Below are 22,029 nucleotides of genomic sequence, written 5' to 3' on the forward strand. Positions count from 1 at the left end.
ACAATCTTTTTAATTGGACGGTTCCCTGCCCTCAGGCTTACAATCTAAAAAGACACATATATACAGATATATATATATAATCTCATACAGACAAATGTGTGTGTACACATAAAAAAGGCATCACACTTTTAGCTGTACCACCATGTGTATATATATATAAGTATGTATGTATGTATTTATGTGTGTGCATATATATATATATACACACACACACACACACACACACACATATATACAGATGGTGCATACCCCTTTCGTAAGTGGCTAAAGGGAGCAAATCTCGCGATATACTGCGCTAAACAGTGACCTTATTCTTCACCCCCGGAAGTTAAAAATGTTGCGCCCCGTTCAGAGTCCCACAGAGCATGCGCAAAGCTGCCAATGCGCATCGGCGAACACACATTGTATTGCGCTGGTGTAGTGATCCAATCTGCACTGGTTTCGCTTTGCGTGAATACACATTGGCCGATGTGCAAGACCTCGATCCGGAAGGCCGCCCAGGTGTGGATGAATGATGCGATATGACGCAAATACGAATCGGCAAAGCGTATTCAGAGAGCGCAAGTGTGGATGAACGATGCGATATGACGTGAATACGAATCGGCCAATGCGAACTGACGCTCAAAAAGCCCCCGTGTGGTAAGGTCCAATGTCCCTTTGAATACATGCAAAAAATTTCGCCTTCTCTGTCAGACTGCTCTGATGACACAGCAAACTACAAATCCCAGGATTCTACAGCACTGAGCCATGACAGTCAAAGCGCTCTCAAACTGCATGAATTCCGCCAGCTGCAAAAGCTCAGGCTTCTGCCTCTTCTGTTAGCTATGTTTAAATTCTTTTCTCCACCGTGGCTGCTGCCACACTGCAGAATTAATGCAGTATGAGAGCACTTTAACTGTCATGGCTCAGTGCTATGGAATCCTAGGATTTGTAGTTTGCTGTGGCACCAGAGCTCTCTGACAGAGAAGGTTAAATCATAGAGTCATAGAATAATAGAGCTGGAAGAGACCTCAAGGGCCATCCAGTCCAACCCCCTGCCATGCAGGAAATCCAAATCAAAGTATATCTCACAAAACTACAGATTCCAGAATTCCATAACATTGAGCCACAAATTACATTAATTCTGCAGTGTAGATGCACCCCTTGTCACACCGACCAATTTAACCTTGTATGGAAGGCTGACACACTCCTGAGTCCTCAGTGGTTTCAAGGAAAAAACTATTTATGCTACTCTCTTTGGAAACAAAAGAATTTTATGATCCCCCATTTTATCCTCTCTGGGCTATAATTCCAGCTAAAAGGAGGGCTTGTTTAATCCTTTCGAGCAGCTTTGTAAGTAAGGAGGGATTTGAACTCTCGTCTGAGTTGAACTTAGTACCAGATGGCTTCCAAACTTGATGTCAGCCTTTCCAAATCATGATATGTTGGACTAAAAACACCAGTCCTAGTCAGCATGGGCAATAGAAGTGTTGTCTGGGAATAATGGTAGTTGTAGTCCAACACATTTAAAGGATGTCCCAGGGAAGCTGACAGACTGCCTGCCTTGTGCATATTTGTCAGCCTTCTTTTCCACCTATTTCTGCAATCCATGACCTGGGGCATAAAAAGACTTTAACCTTATTCCCTGGAAATCTGCTATCTGCTGTTTGTTTTTTTAAAAGCCATTTGCTGATGTGTGTTGCCTCCATAACTTGGGATATTGGGGTCAGGAGAGTAAGCATAACCTACCGACAGGACAGAAAACACCTTTCATAACTCATGAATCCACTGCATACATAGAGAAATGGGTCACCGAACAACACGGTGGAAGCAGCCCAGTTACCTAACAGGGGTAACTAAAGGTTAGTGAGTCCCCACTGAAAACAAGGTTTTTGATGCATGTGGTTCTTGTTCCCAGAAGTGTGAAAACAGATAAATATTTAGAGTCGCTAAAGGCTGCGTTTGCAAAACTAGCACACTTTGTTGGAAAACGTTTTGAAAATTAACACCAGAACCTATGGGAATGGGAAGGCAACGTTTCCCAAAGGCTGCACGCAGGCCATTGCAGAGACATATCAAGGTTTTCCTGGCAAGATTTGTTCAGAGAAAGTTTGCATTTGTCTTCTTCTGAGGCGGAGAGAATGTCACTTGCCCAAGGCCACTCAGTGGGTTTTCATGGCTGAGTGGGATTTGAACCCTGTTCTTCAGAATCCTAGTCCACCACACAAACCACTATACCACACTGGCTCTTGTAGCTCATGTTAGGAACATCTATCTCAAATTCGGAGAGCTTTCAAATCTTGCACTGAAGAACAAATTGCATCTGTTATTTTTCTCAATAAAATTGTTTCCAAAGGAAGCTGTGCAAGTGAATTTAAAGTCTAATCACTCTAATGGTTAAATTCAGCTACAGTATTCATTTCCATTCATAATCCTCCTCCGCTCGAGACCTTTGTTTTGTTTTGGTCACTATAGTACCTTCAGACAGAGTCATATATTACCTACTTTCATTCATGAGCTCTTTCTGATGCCTTTTAAGTAGTTCACAAGCCCTTATATTAATGTCACCACTCAGGTTGTCACAGTCACTTTTTTTAAAAGGTCAAATCTTATCTTGCTGTTTCATGGTACCAATGCCCTCTTAGCATCTAAATCTTCAGTGATTTATTCTCAGTATATAACTAGTTCAGTAGTTCATAGCTTTCGTCTTTTTTCTTAATCTGTTAAGCAAGGTGTAGTGAACGCTGGGGACAACCTGAGAAGTGAAGGGCAGACAAAAATCTCAAAAACATGTTTTGTTGGTGTCCTGTTTAATATTTATAATGTTGTAAACTGGATTTATAGAATCATAGAATCATAGGAGATTATTGCACTGTTCTTAAATAACGGGATAGAAGTGGGATTGAAACTGGAATCGCGAAATCTTATCGCAATACATTATGACCAGGCAGTAGGTATCCTGTAGTCAATCTGTGATTCTGCTGCTGCTTCTAATGAATGGAAAAACCCCGTGAATAGCTGTCAAACCTGCAGTTAACCCATTATTTAAATATATGTGATAGGTCATTCTGGGATAATACAGAGAGAAGGGGATTTAAACAAGTTTCACTGCATCCCGCTCCAATTCCCAATGAAAGCAAGACTTCTTATCCACAAGGAGGCAGGAGAAAGGGAATTTAAACCAGTTTCACCCCATTCATAGTGAAGACAAGACTACTTACTTAGTTACTGGTAATCTTGGATAGCTGACCAGAAAACAGAATGGTAGTGCGATAAGATGCATAGCCCATCTGTTATCAGTCCTCAGTTGCATGGTAATGTGAAAAGAATTGTTGCTGTGTTGGGTGTTTAAAAAGCCGCAACAGCATTGGGAGAGAAGCTTCATATGATGATCTCCATAGAGTTGGAATAGACCACAGTGGCCATCCAGTCCAATCCTGTTCTGCCATGCAGCAATAAACACTCAACGCACTCCCAACAGATGGCCATCCAGCCTCTGTTTAAAGACCTCCAAAGAAGGAGACATCGCTACTTTCCAATGGAGTGTCTTCCACTGTCGAACAGCCCTTACTGTCAGGAGGTTCTTCCTAACATTGAGGTGGAATCTCTTATGACCTCATACATTTTACAGTTCATTTTTATGGTCATGACACCATGCAAATAACCCTAAAACTCCATCCTAGAAATCAGGCAGGTGTCCCAATTGGAAGAGTTTTGTAGTGCTGGAGAGAGGATTGCTGAAGGATGACACATCCTGCCAATGAGTCTCAGTACTGCTTCAGTTGGTGTATCTGCCTGGCTTCTAAGGTAGTTTTTGAGGGGTTGAATCAGGAGACAGATCATAGCTACATCATCAAAGCTACATCTCCCATCCAGAGATTATTTTAAAACTGGTGGGAGTTAGCGAACTTTGCATGCCTGTACAGTGGGCCCTTGTTATCCACTGGGGTTTGGGTCCAGAAGCCCTCATGGACACTGAAGTCAAGACCCATTAAATATAGTGGCATACCTTATAAAAAATGGCAAGATCAGTGTTTGCTATTTGGAATTTATACTTTTAAAAAATATTTTCAAGCCATGAATGCTTGACTATGCGGATAACAAAAATCCGTGGATACACAGGGCCTTAGTTAGATTGTGTCTAGGAGTTTGGGCACAACATGTTTATAGTAACTTCGTATTTGTTTATGTGTTCACACCCACTTCCTACATCAGGTAGCCTTCTTTGTTCTTTGGAGTCTCATCTGTTCCCACACTTTTTTCTATCTCCCTGGTTGTCTTCCATGTGGCATGTGTGATAAGAGCACTCTCTGGGTGAGATACTACAGCTCTCCTGATACCATGATGCACTCTTTCTTCTCTTACCTTCCTCAAGATGAACCTGTGTTGACTGTGTACAAGTATTCATGAGTAAAACTATTTTTATATCTCGTATAAAAGAGGAGAGGCTACTCCTCTCTGTTCCTGGGGTATCAATCTAACCTCTTTCTCCCGCAAAAAACAACCTCAAACCTGCTTCTCAATGATCCCTCCACAAAATTAAAGCCTTGGGGTTGTCCTTAAAGAAGAAGTTCAAGAAACACCGCAGTAGATTTTCAAATGTCTCATTTGACATGGATCGTGTTAATCTTTTGCATTAGAGGGAGAGGTTTTATAACAAGGATTATGTAAGTATGTGTTTTTGGCACTTGCCACATAAAGAGTTCCATCCAGAATACATTGAGAAGGCACTTGCAGCGCATTGTCTCCACAGATCTCAATCAGCTGTTTTGTATTCTTTTCCTTTCGCAAGGTATCATTTTTAGTGGATCTGAATGCAGGCAAGGTTAAGAACCACAGTAGGTCTCACCATAGGTTAGAGATGGAAAACATGCCAGCAAACGCAGAGCTTTAAAGAGTTAATATTTTGGACCGCATTGCCCAAGGTAGCATAGCCAGCACATCAGTTAACTGGGACATAATAAAACAAAGGAAAGTACTTGCCCATAGGGAAAGGATACTTGCCCATAGGGAAAGCATACTTGTCCATAGAGATTCATTGGAGATTGCTTGCCCATAGGAAATAATGGAGATTGCTTGCCCATAGAGAATCATTGGAGATTGCTTGCCCATAGGAAATAATGGAGATCGCTTGCCCATAGGAAATAATGGAGATTGCCTGCCCATAGGAAATAATGGAGATTCCTTGCCCATAGAGATTCATTGGAGATTGCTTGGCCATAGGAAGTAATGGAGATTGCTTGCCCATAGAGACTCATTGGGGATTGCTTGCCCATAGGAAATAATGGAGATTGCTTGCCCATAGAGATTCATTGGACATTGCTTGCCCTTTGGGAAACATATTATTTACCTGCCCATAGGGAAACCTAAGAAATTGTTTGGCCATGAGGAAATAATGAAGGATTGCTTTGCCATAGAGAATCATTGGACGTAGTGCTTGACACCACTAGGGAAATAATGGAGATTGCTTGCCCATAGATCATTGGGATTGCTTCCCATAGGAAAATATGGAGATTGCTTGCCCATAGAGATTCATTGGAGATTGCTTCCCCATAGGAAATAATGAGATTGCTTGGCCTATAGAGAATCATGGAGATTGCTTGCCCATAGGAAATAGATGGAGATTGTGTGCCAATAGAGATTATTGGGAATTGCTTCCCCATAGGAAAATATGGAGATTGCTTGCCATAGAGATTCATTGGAGATTGGTTGCCCATAGGAAATAATGGAGATTGCTAATCCTATCCTAATCCTAATCCTAATCCTAATCCAAACCTAATCATGGCCCTACCCTAATCCTAATCCTAATCTTAATCCAAAGCCTAATCTCCTAAATCCTAATCCTAACCCTAATCCTAATCCTAACCTCATCCTAATCTAACCCAACGCTAAACCCTACCCCTTACCACTAAAATTAACCCTATCCTAACCAACGCTATCCTACTGTAACAGTGAAGTAGCAAAATTGTTAGTAGGATGTAACTTTTAAATAAAATATTTATACTAAAAAAAATATAATATTTATTACCTAGCCCTAGGCCAAGCCTAACCCTAGCCCTAGCCCTACCCTAACACTAACCCTAACCTTAACACCTAACCCTAACATAACCAACCCCAAACCGCAACACTAACCCTTAACCCTAACCTAACCCATAGGAAATAACTGAGATTGCTTCCCCTTAGAGAATGATTGGGATAGCTTGCCCATAGGATATAATGGAGTTGCTTGCCAAAGAGAATCATTACAGATTCGTGCTCTTGGGAAACATAGTAGTACCCTGCCCATAGGGAACATAAGAAATTGCTTGCCCATGGTAATAATGAGATTGCATGCCAAAGAAAATCATTACAGATTCTTGCTCTTTGGAAACATAGTATTTACGTGCCCGTAGGGAAACTTAAGAACTTGTTTGGCCATAAGGAAAGAATGGAGATTGCTTGCCCATAGAGATTCATTGGGGATTGCCTTGCTCATAGGAAATAATGGAGTTGCTTGCCCTTAGAGATAATGGAGATTGCTTAACCATAGGAAAGTAATGGAGATTGCTTGCCCATAGGAAATAATGGAGATTGCTTGCCCATAGGAAATAATGGAGATTCCTGCCATAGGAAATAACGGAGCTTGCTTGCCCATAGGAAATAATGGAGATTGCTTTCCCATAGAGATTCATTGGAGATTGCTTGCCCATAGGAAATAATGGGAGATTGCTTCCCATAGAGATTCATTGGAGATTGCTGGCCCATAGGAAATAATGGAGCTTGCTTGCCCTAGAGGATTCATTGGAGAATGCTTGCCCTAGGAAATAATGGAGATTGCTTGCCCATAGAAAATAATGGAGATTGCTTGCCCATAGAAATAATGGAGATTGCTTGCCCATAGGAAATAATGGAGATTCCTTGCCCATAGAGGATTCATTGGAGTTCCTTGCCATAGGAAATAATGGAGATTGCTTGCCCATAGAGATTATTGGGAATTGCTTGCCCATAGGAAATAATGGAGATTGCTTGCCCATAGGAAATAATGGAGTATGCTTGCTGATAGAGATTCTTGGACATTACTTGCCCTTTGGAAAAATAGTATTTACATGCCCATAGGGAAACCTAAGAAATTGTTTGGCCATGAGGAATAATGAAGATTGCTTGCCCATAGAGAATATTGGAGATTGCTTGCCCATAGAAATATATGGAGATTGCTAATGCCTATCCCAATTCCTAATCTAATTCCTAATCCTACCCTAATCATGGGCCCTAATCCTAATCCTATCTAATCCTAATATTAATCAAATCCTAATCCTAATCCTAATCCTAACCCTAACCTTAACCCATAGGAAATAACCGAGATTGGCTTCCCCTTAGAGAATCATTGGAGATGCTTGCCCATAGGAAATAATGGAGATTGCGTGCCCATAGAGAATCATTGGAGATTGCTTGCCCATACGAAATAATGGAGATTGCTTGCCCATAGGAAATAATGGAGATTGGCTGTGCCCATAGAGAATCATTGGAGATTGCTTGCCCATAGGAAATACCAGTACTGGAGATTGCTTGCCCAAGGAGGAAGAAATAATGGGAGCTTGCTTGCATAGAGATTCATTGGAGATTGCTGGCCCATAGGAAAATAATGGAGATTGCTTGCCCATAGAGAATCATTGGAGATTGCTTTGCCCATAGGAAATAATTGGAGATTGCTTGCCCATAGGAAATAATGAGATTGCTTGCCCATAGAGATTCATTGGAGTTCTGGCCATAGGAAATAATGGAGATTGCTTGCCCATAGGAAATAATGGAGATTTCTTGCCCATAGAGTTATTCATTGGAGATTGCTTGCCCATAGGAAATAATGGAGATTGCTTGCCCATAGGAAATAATGGAGATTGCTTGCCCATAGAGAATCATTGGAGATTGCTTGCCCCTGGAAATAATGGAGATTGCTTGCCCCTAGGAAATAATGGAGATTGCTTGCCCATGAGGAAATAATGGAGCTTGCTTGCCCATAGAGATTCATTGGAGATTCCTTTGCCATAGGAAATAATGGAGATTGCTTGCCATAGAGAATCATTTGGAGATTGCTTTCCCATAGGAAATATAGAGATTGCTGGCCATAGGAAATAATGGAGATTGCTTGCCCATAGAGAATTCATGGAGATTGCTTGCCCATAGGAAATAATGGAGATTGCTTGCCTAGGAAATAATGGAGATTGCTTGCCCATAGAGATTCATTGGAGATTCTGGCCATAGGAAATAATGGAGATTGCTTGGCACCATAGGAAATAATGCAGATTGCTTGTGCTTGATAGAGATTCATTGGACTTATTGCCCTTTGGGAAACATAGTATTTACCTGCCATAGGGAAACCTAAGAAATTGTTTGGCCATGAGGAAATAATGAAGATTGCTTGCCCATAGAGAATCATTGGAGATTGCTTGCCCATAGGAAATACAGTGGTGCCTCGGGTTACAAAATAATTCGTTCCGCCGCGGCGTTCGTAACCCGATTTTTTTCGTAACCCGAAAAAGCCATAGCGCTAGCGCTGGAAAGCCGCGTTCGGTGCGAAAAGCGCCGAAAAAGCACCAAAAATTCGTTTCGTAAGCCGAAAAAAAAACGGAACCGGAACAGTTTTTTCCTTTGGGATTTTGCGTATCCCGGAAATTTCATAAGGCGGGGTTTCGTATCCCGGGGTAACCACTGTAATGGAGATTGGCTTGCCCATAGGAGTAATGGGAGCTTGCTTTCCCATAGGAAATAATGGAGATTGCTTGCCCATAGAAAATAATGGAGATGCTTGCCATAGAGATTCATTGGAGATTGCTTGCCCATAGGATATAATGGAGATTGCTTGCCCAAAGAGAATCATTACAGATTTCGCGCCTTTGGGAAACATCGTATGTACTGCCCATAGGGAAACATAAGAAATGCTTGCCCATAGGAAATAATGGAGATTGCTTGCCCATAGAGGAAATCCTTGGAGATGCTTGCCCATAGGAAATAATGGAGGAGTGCTTGCCCATAGAGAATCATTGGAGAATTGCTTGCCCATAGAAAATAATGGAGATTGCTTGCCCATAGGAAATAATGGAGGATTGCTTGCCCATAGGAAATAATGGAGATGCTTGTGCCCATAGGAAAATAATAGGAGATTGTTGCCATAGGGAAATAATGGAGATTGCTTTGCCCATAGAGATTCATTGGAGATTGCTTGCCCATAGGGAAATAATGGAGATGCTGAATCCTAATCCCTAATCCTAATCCTAATCTGACACTAATCATGGCCCTAATCCTGAATCCTAATCCAATCGTAATCCAAATCCTAATCCTAATCCATCCTAACCCTATCCTAATCCTAACCCTAACCCTAACCCATAGGAAATAACCGAGATTGCTTCCCCTTAGAGAATCATTGGAGATTGCTTGCGCATAGGAAATAATGGAGATTGCTTGCCATAGAGAATCATTGGAGATTGCTTGCCATAGGAAATAATGAGATTGCTTGCCCATAGGAAATAATGGAGATTGCTTGCCCATAGAGAATCATTGGAGATGCTTGCCCATAGGGAAATAATGGAGATTGCTTGGTCCATAGGAAATAATGGAGAGGCTTCTGCCCATAGAGATTCATTGGAGATTGCTTGGCCCATAGGAAAATGGAGATGCTTGCCCATAGAAAATAGGAGAATTGCTTTGCCCTAGAGATTCATTGGGATTGCTTGCCATAGGATATGAATGGAGATGTGCTTGCCCAAAGAGAATCATTACAGATTCGTGCTCTTGGGAAACATAGTATGTACCTGCCATAGGGAAACATAAGAAAATGCTGCCCATTAGGGAAATAATGGAGATTGCTTGCCCATAGAGAAATCCTTGGAGATTGTGCTTGCCCATATGGAAATAATGGAGATTGCTTGCCCATAGAGAATCATTGGAGATTGCTTGCCCATAGAAAATAAATGGAGATTGCTTGCCATAGGAAATAATGGAGATTGCTTGCTGCCCATAGGAAATAATGGAAGATTGCTTGCCCATAGGAAATAATGGAGATTGCTGCCCATAGGAAATAATGGAGATTGCTTGCCCATAGAGATTCATTGGAGATTGCTTGCCCATAGGAAATGAATGGAGATTGCTAATCCTATCCCTATCCTAATCATAATCTAACACAATCATGGCCCTAATCCTAATCCTAATCCTAATCTTAATCCAAATCCTATCTATCCTAATCCTAACCCTAATCCTAATCCTAACCCTAACCCTAACCCATAGGAAATAACGGAGATTGCTTCCCCTTAGAGAATCATTGGAGATTGCTTGCCCATAGGAAATAAGGAGATTGTTGCCATCAGAGAATCATTGGAGTTGCTTGCCCATAGGAAATAATGGAGATTGCGCTTGCCCATAGGAAATAATGGAGATTGCTTGCCCATAGAGAATCATTGGAGATTGCTTGCCCATAGGAATAATGGAGATTGCTTGTCCATAGGAAATAATGGAGCTTGCTTGCCCATAGAGATTCATTGGAGATTGCTTGCCCATAGGAAATAATGGAGATTGCTTTGCCCATAGGAATAATGGAGCTTGCTTGCCATAGGAAATAATGGAGATTGCTTGCCCATAGGAAATAATGGAGATGATTGCCATAGAGATTCATTGGAGATTGCTTGCCCATAGGAAATAATGGAGATTGCTTTGCCATAGAGAATCTTGGAGATTGCTTGCCCATAGGATATAATGGAGATTGCTTGCCCAAAGAGAATCATTACAGATTCTGCTCTTTGGGAAACATAGTATGTACCTGCCCATAGGGAAACATAAGGAAAATTGCTTAGCCATAGGAAATAATGAGAGATTGTTGCCCATAGAGAATCATTGGAGATTGCTTGCCCTATGGAAATAATGGAGATTGCTTGCCCATAGGAAAATAATGGAGATTGCTTGCCCATAGGAAATAATGAGTTGCTTGCCCATAGAGAATCATTGGAGATTTGCTTGCCCATAGGAAATAATGGAGTTGCTTGCCCATAGGAAATAATGGAGATTGCTTGCCCATAGGAAATAATGGAGATTGCTTGCCCATAGGTCATGGAGATTGCTTGCCATAGGAAATAATGGAGATTGTAATCCTATCCCTAATCCTAATCCTAATCCTAATCCTAACCTAATCATGGCCCTAATCCTAATCATAATATTAATCCAAATCCTAATCCTAATCCTAACCACTAATCTAATCTAACCCTAACCTAACCCATACGAAATAACCGAGATTGCTTTCCCTTAGAGAATGCATGGAGATTGCTTGCCCATAGGAATAATGGAGATTGCTTGCCATGAGAATGCACTGGAGATTGCTTGCCCATAGGAAATATGGAGATTGCTTGCCACATAGAGATTCATTGGAGATTCCTGGCCATAGGAATAATGGAGATTGCTTGCCCATAGAGATTCATTGGGAATTGCTTGCCCATAGGAAATAATGGGATTGCTTGCCCATAGGAATAATGGAGATTGCTTGCTGATAGAGATTCATTGGACATTACTTGCCCTTTGGGAAACATAGTATTATTACCTGCCCATAGGGAAACCTAAGAAATGTTTGGCCATGAGGAAATAATGAAGATTGCTTGCCCATAGAGAATCATTGGAGATTGCTTGCCCATAGGAAATACAGTGGTGCCTCGGGTTACGAAATATAAGTCGTTCGCTGGGCGGCGTTCGTAACCCGATTTTTTTCGTACCCGAAAAAGGCATAGGCGTAGCGCTGGAAAGCCGCGTTTCGTGCGAAAAGCGCCGAAAAGCACCAAAAATTCTTTTCGTAAGCCGGAAAAAAAAAAACGGAACCCGGAACAGTTTTTTTCCTATGGGATTTTTTTCGTATCCGGAAATTTCATAAGGCGGTGCTTTCGTATCCCGGGGTACCACTGTAATGGAGATTGCTTGCCCATAGGAAATAATGGAGTCTTGCTTGCCCATATGGAAATAATGGAGATTGCTTGCCCATAGAAAAATAATGGAGAGTGCTTGCCCATAGAGATTCATTGGAGATTGCTTGCCCATAGGATATAATGGAGATTGCTTGCCCAAAGAGCATATCCGATTTCGTGCTCTTTGGGAAACATCGTATGTACTGCCCATAGGGAAACATAAGAAAATTGCTTGCCCATAGGAATAAGGAGATTGCTTGCCCATAGAGAATCCTTGGAGATTGCTTGCCCATAGGACATAGGAGAATTGCTTGCCCATAGGAATAATGGAGATTGCTTGCCCATAGAGATCATTGGAGATTGGCTTGCCCATAGGAAATAATGGAGATTTGCTTGCCCATAGGAAATAATGGAGATTGCTTGCCCATAGGAAATATGGAGATTGCTGCCCATAAGAAAATAATGGAGATGGCTTGCCCATAGGAAATAATGGAGATTGCTTGCCCCATAGGAAATAATGGAGATTGCTTGCCCATAGTGATCATTGGAGATGCTGCCCTCGGAAATAATGGAGATTGCTAATTCCTATCCCTCGAATCCTAATCCTAATCCTAATCCTAACACTAATCATGGCCCTAATCCTAATCCTAATTTAATCCAAATCCTAATCCTAATCCTAATCCTAAACCCTAATCGTAATCCTAACCCTAAACCCTAACCCAGAGGAAATAACCGAGATTGCTTCCCCTTAGAGAATCATTGGAGATTGCTTACCCATAGGAAAATAATGGAGATTGCTTGCCCATAGGAATCATTGGAGATTGCTTGCCCATAGGAAATAATGGATTGCTTGTTGCCATAGGAAATAATGGAGCGTTGCTTGCCCATAGAGATTCATTGGAGATTGCTTGCCCATAGGAAATGAATGGAGATTGCTTGCCCATAGGAAATAGGGAGTGCTTGCTCAATAGGAACATAATGAGATTGCTTGCCATAGGAAATAATGGAGATTGCTTGCCCATAGATGATTCATTGGAGATTGCTTGCCCATAGGAAATGAATGGAGATTGCTTGTGCCATAGGAAATAATGGAGATTCTTGCCATAGAGATTCATTGCGAGATTGCTTGCCCATAGAAATTGAATGAGATTGCTAATCCTATCCCTAATCTAATCCTAATCCTAATTCCTAAACACTAATCATGGCCCTAATCCGTAATCCTAATCCTAATCCTAATCTTAATCCAATCCTAATCCTAATCCTAAACCCTAATCCTAATCCTAACCCTAACCCTAACCATAGGAAATAACCGAGAGTTGCTTCCCACTTAGAGAATCATTGGAGATTGCTTGCCCATAGGAATAAAGGAGATGCTTGCCCTTAGAGAATCATTGGAGATTGCTTGCCCATAGGAAATAATGGAGATTGCTTGCCCTTAGAGAATCATTGGAGATTGCTTGCCCATAGGAAATAATGGAGATTGCTGGTCCATAGAATAATGGAGCTTGCTTGCCCATAGAATTCATTGGAGATTGCTTGCCCATAGGAAATAATGGAGATTGCTTGCCCATAGGAAAATGGAGTTGCTTGCCATAGGAAATATGGAGATTGCTTGCCCTAGGAAATATGGAGATTGCTTGCCCATAGAGATCATGGAGATTGCTTGCCCATGGAAATAATGGAGAGTTGCTAATCTATCCCTAATCCTAAATCCTAATCCTCATCCGAACACTAATCATGGCCCTAATCCTAAGCTTAATCTAATCTAATCCAAATCCTAATCCTAATCCTAATCCTACCCTAATCCTATCCTACCCTAACCCTAACCCATAGGAAATAAACGAGATTGCTTCCCCTTAGAGAATCATTGGAGATTGCTTGCCCATAGGAAAATAATGGAGATTGTTTGCCCATAGAGAATCAGTGGAGATTGCTTGCCATAGGAAATGAATGGAGATTGCTTGCCTTAGGAAATAATGGCGATTGCTTGCCCATAGAGAACATTGGAGATTGCTTGCCCATAGGATATAATGGAGAATTGCTTGCCCAAAGAGAATCATTAAGATTTCCTGCTCTTTGGAAACTAGTATGTACCTGCCCATAGGGAAACATAAGAAATTGCTTGCCATAGGAAATAATGGAGATGCTTGCCCTAGAGAATCATTGGAGATTGCTTGCCCTAGGAAATAATGGAGATTGGCTTGCCCATAGGAAAATAAGGAGATTTGCTGCCCATAGGAAATAATGGAGATTGCTTGCCCATAGAGATCATTGGAGATTGCTTGCCCAGGAAATAATGGAGATTGCTTGCCCATAGGAAATAATGGAGATTGCTTGCCATAGGAATAATGGAGATTGCTTGCCCATAGAGATTCATTGGAGATTGCTTGCCCATAGGAAATAATGGAGATTGGCAATCCTATCCCTAATCCTAATCCTAATCCTAATCCTAACCCTAATCATGGCCCTAATCCTAATCCTATATTATCCAAATCCTAATCCTAATCCTAACCTAATCCTATCCTAACCCTAACCTAACCCATACGAAATAACCGAGATTGCTTCCCCCTTAGAGAATCATTGGAGATGCTTGCCCATAGGAAATAATGCAGATTGCTTGCCAATGAGAATCACTGGAGATTGCTTGCCCATAGGAAATAATGGAGATTGCTTGCCCATAGGAAATAATGGAGATTGCTTGCCCATAGAGATTCATTGGAGATTCCCTGGCCATAGGAAATAATGGAGATTGCTTGCCCATAGAGATTCATTGGGAATTGCTTGCCCATAGGAAATAATGGAGATTGCTTGCCCATAGGAAAATAATGGAGATTGCTTGCTGATAGAGATTCATTGGGACATTACTTGCCCTTTGGGAAACATAGTATTTACCTGCCCATAGGGAAACCTAAGAAATTGTTGGCCAGAGGAAATAAATGAAGATTGCTTGCCCATAGGAAATCATTGGAGATTGCTTGCCCATAGGAAAATACAGTGGTGCCTCGGGTTACGAAATTAATTCGTTCCCGCCGCGGCGTTCGTAACCGTTTTTTTCGTAACCCGAAAAAGGCATAGGCGCTAGCGCTGGAAAGCCGCGTTTCGTGCGAAAAAGCGCCGAAAAGCACCAAAAATTCTTTTTCGTAAGCCGAAAAAAAAACGGAACCCGCGAACAGTTTTTTCCTATGGGATTTTTTCGTAGCCCGGAAATTTCATAAGGCGGTGCTTTCGTATCCCGGGGTAACCACTGTAAATGGAGATTGCTTGCCCATAGGAAATAATGGAGCTTGCTTGCCCATAGGAAAATAATGGAGATTGCTTGCCATAAGAAAAAAATGGAGATTGCTGTGCCCATAGAGAATCATTGGAGATTGCTTGCCCATAGGATATAATGGAGATTGCTTGCCCAATAGAGAATCATTACGATTTCGTGCTCTTTGGGAGGAAAATAGTAATGTAACCTGCCCATAGGGAAACATAAGAAATTGCTTGCCCATGGAAATAAGGATTGCTTGCCCATAGAGAATCTTGAGATTGTTGCCCCTAGAATAAGGTGCTTGCCCATAGGAAATAATGGAGATTGCTTGCCCATAGAGGAAGAATCATTGGAGATTGCTTGCCCATAGGACATAATGGAGATTGCTTGCCATGAGGAAATAATGGAGATTGCTTGCCCATGGAAATAATGGGAGATGCTTGCCGTAGGAAAATAATGGAGATTGCTTGCCCATAGGAAATAATGGAGATGCTGCCCATGTGATTCATGGAGATTGCTTGCCCATAGGAAATAATGGAGATTGCAATCCTATCCCTAATCCTAATCCTAATCCTAATCCTAAGCACTATCATGGGCCCTTCCTAATCCATAATCCTAATCCTAATCTAATCCACAATCCTAATCCTGAATCCTAATCTAACCCTAATCCTACTCTAACCCTAACCCTCACCCAGAGGAAATAGAACCGAGATTGCTTCCCCTTAGAGAATGCATTGGAGATTGCTTGCCCATAGTAAATAAAGGAGACTGCTTGCTTAGAGAATCATGGAGATTGCTTGCCCATAGGAAGAATGGAGATTGCTTGCCCATAGGAAATATGGAGATGTTGCCCATAGAGAATCCTTGAGGGGGAGATTGCTTGCCCTAGGAAAATAATGGATTGCTTGCCCTAGGAAATAATGGAGATTGCTTGCCATAGAGAATCATTGGAGATTGCTTGCCCATAGGAAATTAATGGAGATTGTTGCCCATAGGAAATATGGAGATTGCTTGCCCATAGGAAATAATGGAGATTGCTTGCCTAGGAATAATGGAGATTGTTGCCCATAGGAAATAATGGGAATTGCTTGGCCTTAGGAAATAATGGCGATTGCTTGCCCATAGAGAATCATTGGTTGCTTGCCCATAGGAATAATGGAGTGCTTGCCCAAGAAGAATCATTACAGTTTCCTGCTCTTGGGAAACATAGTATAGATACCTGCCATAGTGGAAAACATAAGAATTTGCTTAGCCAGGAAATAATGGAGATTGCTTCCCATAGAGAATCATTGGAGATTGCTTTGCCCTAGGAAATAAGGAGATTGCTTGCCCATAGGAAATAATGGAGATTGCTTGCCCATAGGAAATAATGGAGATTGCTTGCCCATAGAGAATCATTGGAGATTGCTGCCATTGGAAATAATGGAGATTGCTGCCATAGGAAATAATGGGATTGCTTGCCCATAGGAAATAATGGAGATTGCTTGCCATAGGATTCATTGGAGATTGCTGCCATAGGAATAATGGAGATTGCTAATCTATCCCTAATCCTAATCCTAATCTCAATCCTAACCCTAATCATGGCCTCAATCTAATCCTATATTAATCCAATCCTAATCCTAATCCTAACCCTAATCCTAATGCCTAACCCTAAACCCTAACCCTGACGAAATACCGAGATTTGCTTCCCCTTAGAGCAATCATTGGAGATTGGCTTGCCCATAGGAATATATGGAGATTGCTTGCCCATAGAGAATCACTGGAGATTGCTTGCCCATAGGAATTGAATGGAGATGCTTGCCCATAGGAAATAATGGAGATGCTTGCCATAGAGATGCATTGGAGATTCCTGGCCCATAGGAAATAATGGAGATGTTGCCTTAGAGATTCATTGGAATTGTTGACCATAGGAATAATGGGATTGCGCCATAGGATAATGGGGAGATTGCTTGCCCATAGGAAATAATGGAGATTGCTTGCCCATAGTGATTCATTGGAGATTGCTTGCCCATAGGAAATAATGGGAGATTGCTAATCCTATCCCTAAGCCTAATCCTACGTCTAATCCTAACAAATCATGGCCCTAATCTCAATCGTATCTTAAGCCAAATCCGAATCCTATCCTAATCCTAACCCTAATCGTAATTCTAACCCTTAACCCGTAACCAGAGGAAATTACCGAGCTTGCTTCCCCTTAGAGATCATTGGAGATTGCTTACCCATAGGAAATAATGGAGATTGCTTGCCCATAGAGAATCATTGGAGATTGCTTGCCCATAGGAAATAATGGAGATTTGCTTGTCCATATGGAAATAATGGAGCTTGCTTGCCCATAGAGATTATTGGAGATGCTTGCCCATAGGAAATAATGGAGATTGCTTGCCCATATGAAATAATGGAGCTTGCTTGCCAATAGGAATAATGGGAGATTGCTTGCCATAGGAAATAATGGAGATTGCTTGCCATAGAGATTCATTGGAGATTGCTTGCCCATAGGAAATAATGGAGATTGCTTGCCCCATAGGAATAAATGGAGATCCTGCCATAGAATTGCATTGAGATTCTTGCCATAGGAAATAATGGATGATTGTAATCCTATCCCTAGATCATCAATCCTAGATCCTAATCCTAACACTAATCATGGCCACTAAGAATCCTAATAGAATCCTAATCCTTAATCCTAATTAATCTTAATCCAAATACTAATTCCTAATCCGAACCTAATCCTAATCCTAAACCTGAACCTACCCATAGGAAATTAACACAGAGATTGGCTTCCCCTTAGAGAATCTTGGAGAATTGCTTGCCCCATAGGAAATAAAGGAGATTTGCTTGCCCTTAGAGAATCATTGGAGATTTGCTCTGCCCCATAGGAACATAATGGAGATTGTTTGCTTGCCCTTAGAGAATCAATTGGAAGAGTGCTTGGCCCATAAGAAAATAATGGAGATTTGCTGTGTCCATAGCGAATAATCTGGACGCTTGATTGCCATAAGATGATTCATTGGAGATTGCGTTGCCAATAGGAAATAATTGGAGATTTGCCGTCTGCCCATAGGAAATGAATGGAGCTTGCTGTTGCCCCATAGGAAATAATGGGAGATTGCTTGCCCATAGGAAATAATGGAGATTGCTTGCCCCATCGAGCTAAGATGCATTGGAGATTGCTTGCCATAGGAAATAATGGGAGATTGCTAATCCTATCCCTAATCCTAGATTCTAATCCTCATTCCTCACACTGAATCATGGGCCCTAATGCCTAATCTTAATCCTGAATCCTAATAAATAAGAATTTCAAATCCTAAATCCTAATAACCTAATTCCTAATAACCCTAATCCTAATCCTAACAACCTAACCTAAACCCATAGGAAATAAACGCAGATTGCTTCCCCTTAGAGAATCATTGGAGATGCTTGTGCCCATAGGAAAATCAATGGAAGATTTGCTTGCCCATAGAGCAATCATTGGAGATTGGGCTTGCCCATATGGAAATAATGGAGATTGCTTGCCCTTAGGAAATAAATGGCGGCCCATAGAGAATCCTTGGAGATTGCTTGCCATGGAAAATGAGGATTACTTGCCAAGAGAGAATCATTAAGGATTGCTTGCCCTTAGGGAAACATAGTATTTACCTACCCGTATGGAAACATAAGAAATTGCTTGCCCATAGGAAATAATTGAGGTTTCTTGCCCATAGAGATTCATTGGGAATTGCTTGCCCTTAGGGAAATATAGTATTTACCTGCCCTTAAGGAAACTAAGAAATTCCTTGCCCATATCAACATTTAGCAAGAACTGCTAACAGTGAAGCTATTTAGATTGTGGCAGGCCTGCCTCGGGAGAGTGGTTGGAGTCTCTTATTTGGAGGTTTCTAGCAGAGCCTGGATGGCATCTGTCTAGGAATACTTTGATTTGTATATCCTGAATGGCGGTGGTTGGTTGGATGGAAAGCCCTTGGAGGTTCTTCCACACAATAAAGTTCTTATTGATTCTATGATCCCATTGTTCCTTTTGGTCGTTGATGTTGAGAGTTGTAGTCCAATTTAGTAGTTTCCTGTACATCCAATGGCTGGAAGCATGTTTCAATTTTGTTGAATACAGTGGGTTTAACCTTGGAGTTTGCCCGTGTGAGTTGTGCAGTTTTTAAGCAAGTGTCCTGATCTCTGCCTTTGGATGACTGTTGTAATGTTTTACAGAATTCCTTTGAGTTTTGTATGGTCTCTCTCTCTCTCTTGGATTTTGCTTTTGTTAAACCATGAGGAGTTTATATTAAATATTTGTTTATTTATAAAAAATGTGCCTAAGCCTTTCTCTGCTAAACAGCACCTAGAAGCTTACAGAAAACAAGCAGCAGCATAAAAATTGCATTCTTCATGGAAAATTTGAAAGCTGTTTGATAGTGGGAAGGGTGTCTCCCTCAAATGGCGGTGGGACTTTTTTAACTGGAGATGTTTGAGCTGCAGTGGATACCTGCCTTCCAGGGGTACTTCAGCACTGGATTCCTGATTGGCAGGGAATTTGAACTGAGATGGCCCTGGGGAAATTAAGGGCTGGTGACATTTTAATAATAATTAAAAAACGAACTCATGCAATGTGTGGACCAGGTTTTCTTTTGGGTTGTTTTGAAGTAGGAATTGAAATTGTGGATGAGGTTGAATAGAGATGATGCTAGTTTTTAACTGCTTGAATTTGGAGGGATAGTTTGATTAATTGATTTTATTTTTAGTCTTTTTAAAATGTTTTTTTTTTTTTTTATATTAGTTACAATAGTTGTGAAATTGGGGGGTTCATACACCAGAGATTGTTGCCTTAGTTAATTGGTGGTTCGTGTAGTTTCTTATCCAGGGTTGTGATTGTGTTGTTGCATGTTGTTTGATTGTGCAGGGACTATACATTGATTGGGAATATATTTCCCCTTTTTAACAGTCTCCTTTTTAATGTTATTTCTTTGCTGTCGGTATTGGCTTCTGGCAAGATTGTTCGTTACTGGCAATTCGAATTGCTGCAGTAATTGTTAGGATAGCTATTGATCGCGTTACGAAATTTGGTTGATTGACTGAAAAAAATGTTAGATTGGAAAAAAAAACTGGTTCCGTGTGGATACGAAGGTTTTTTCTGTGGTTGTGACGAAAATTTGTGTTGTTGGGCGAAATGTAAATGCTGTGGCTTGCCAGTTGATGGGAAAAAGGCCCTTTTGGCTGCGAATATTGCTTAGTGGTTTGAACTGTCTGGGCGGAAGAAATGAATTTCATTAACCCTGAGTTGGATCTTGCAGTGTGTCCTGTGGTGTGAGTGGGCTATGGTTCTCTTCTTCACCTTCCTTATCCCAACACTTCTGGTTGTCTGTTGCAAAGAGGACATTTTGGTTTTGGCCAAATAAGAAACAAATGCTGCTTTTACTGTAATCCCGTGAATTTTGTTTTTATATTGATTTGCTGTAACTGCATGAATGCCCTACCATGGCAGGTTGCCAGCATGCCACAAATTACCATTCAGTCAGAAAACAAATTAAAAACAAAGCAAAGGCCTGCACAGGACTGGCCTGAAAGTTTGGCGTGCTCCTGGGGGAGATTTGGGCGTCGGATAGATGACAACACACTGGAACTCTGCCCCCAGGGCACCATGTCCATATGATGCCGTGCCTAGGAAGCCACATGGCTATCATGCCCTTTCGAAGCTGCGAAAGGAGCCATTTTTTGCAGCTCCTTTTTGCCTCTCAAAGGCGGAGGTCGGGCCGCGGTTTTGTTTTGAGGGTCCCGACCACCCCTTCGAGAAGTGGTTAAGTCAAGTCTCCCAATAAATATGGGGAATGGAGTAAAAGCAAACCATTGTGTGTTTTTTTTTTAAGCCAAAGGAAGGGTTGGTGCACCACATGTGTATGTGAATGAGGTGGGCAGATTATGAGCACATGTGAGTGTGTGGGGTGTTTGAGTCAGAGGGTGAATGGTAGCAGCAAAGAGCACATTGTTGCAATGGTGGCAAAAAAATAGTATGTATGCATTACATAGGACAGATAACAGGGAGGCCGGCAGGAGTCATGGATGGGTATGCATGGAAGAATGATAGGAATGCCTGATACCGAGTGGCACTATGGCGGTTTTGTAATGGGAGAACGAGGTGATGCGTGATTGTTTCCCTACTGTTATGTTTTCATTACTGTGGCAACATGGGCTGGGGTGATTAAAGCCTGGAGTTGTGAGTATGTACAAGGAATTAGTTTGCATTTAATTACCTCAGCGGGGAGATGATAAGAAGATGGGATGGAGTCTTTGCCTTCTCATTAGACTTCAGGGATGAGCAACTGTGAGCTCTTTTAGTTTGTACATTTCTTCCTCATTAATACCTATTGCCATCTTGTCAACACTCTGATTGTATGCGTCCCAGTGTTATATCTGTGATATGCTTGGAAGGTATAACTCAAATACCTTTTAATTCTATAGATGAAATTGGTAGGTGTGAGTAGTGGTGAGTTACCATGAACCTCAGCAACCCCATATTGTCATCCAACTATTCTATCAGCTGTTGTTTGGCTATTTTGGAGTCCATCTCCACTCAACAAAGAAGGAACAGCTTCACAGGGTTTTGATTCTGGCAACCTTCAGTATTTTTTAGTGGTTCAAAATCTGGGGAATGGTCATTTTTTTTTTTGCTGTGACCCCAAAAACTGTGCAATTCAAAGTGTATGATTTATTCTCTCAACAAAACTGTGTTCATGTGTTTTTTAGGGCTGCCTGTGCAGCTCTTTTTCTCCCCCCGTTAGCAATATAGATCTGGCTTTGCTATATAGAGTATTATTGTTTTTCTTGCACTGTCCCATTCAGTGATATTTTGGCAAGAATTCAGATTGTTTAGCTGATTTTCCATATCTACTGACTGGGGCTTTT

Source organism: Sceloporus undulatus, chromosome 7 (genome assembly GCF_019175285.1).
Source record: "Sceloporus undulatus isolate JIND9_A2432 ecotype Alabama chromosome 7, SceUnd_v1.1, whole genome shotgun sequence".
Lineage (NCBI taxonomy): Eukaryota > Metazoa > Chordata > Lepidosauria > Squamata > Phrynosomatidae > Sceloporus > Sceloporus undulatus.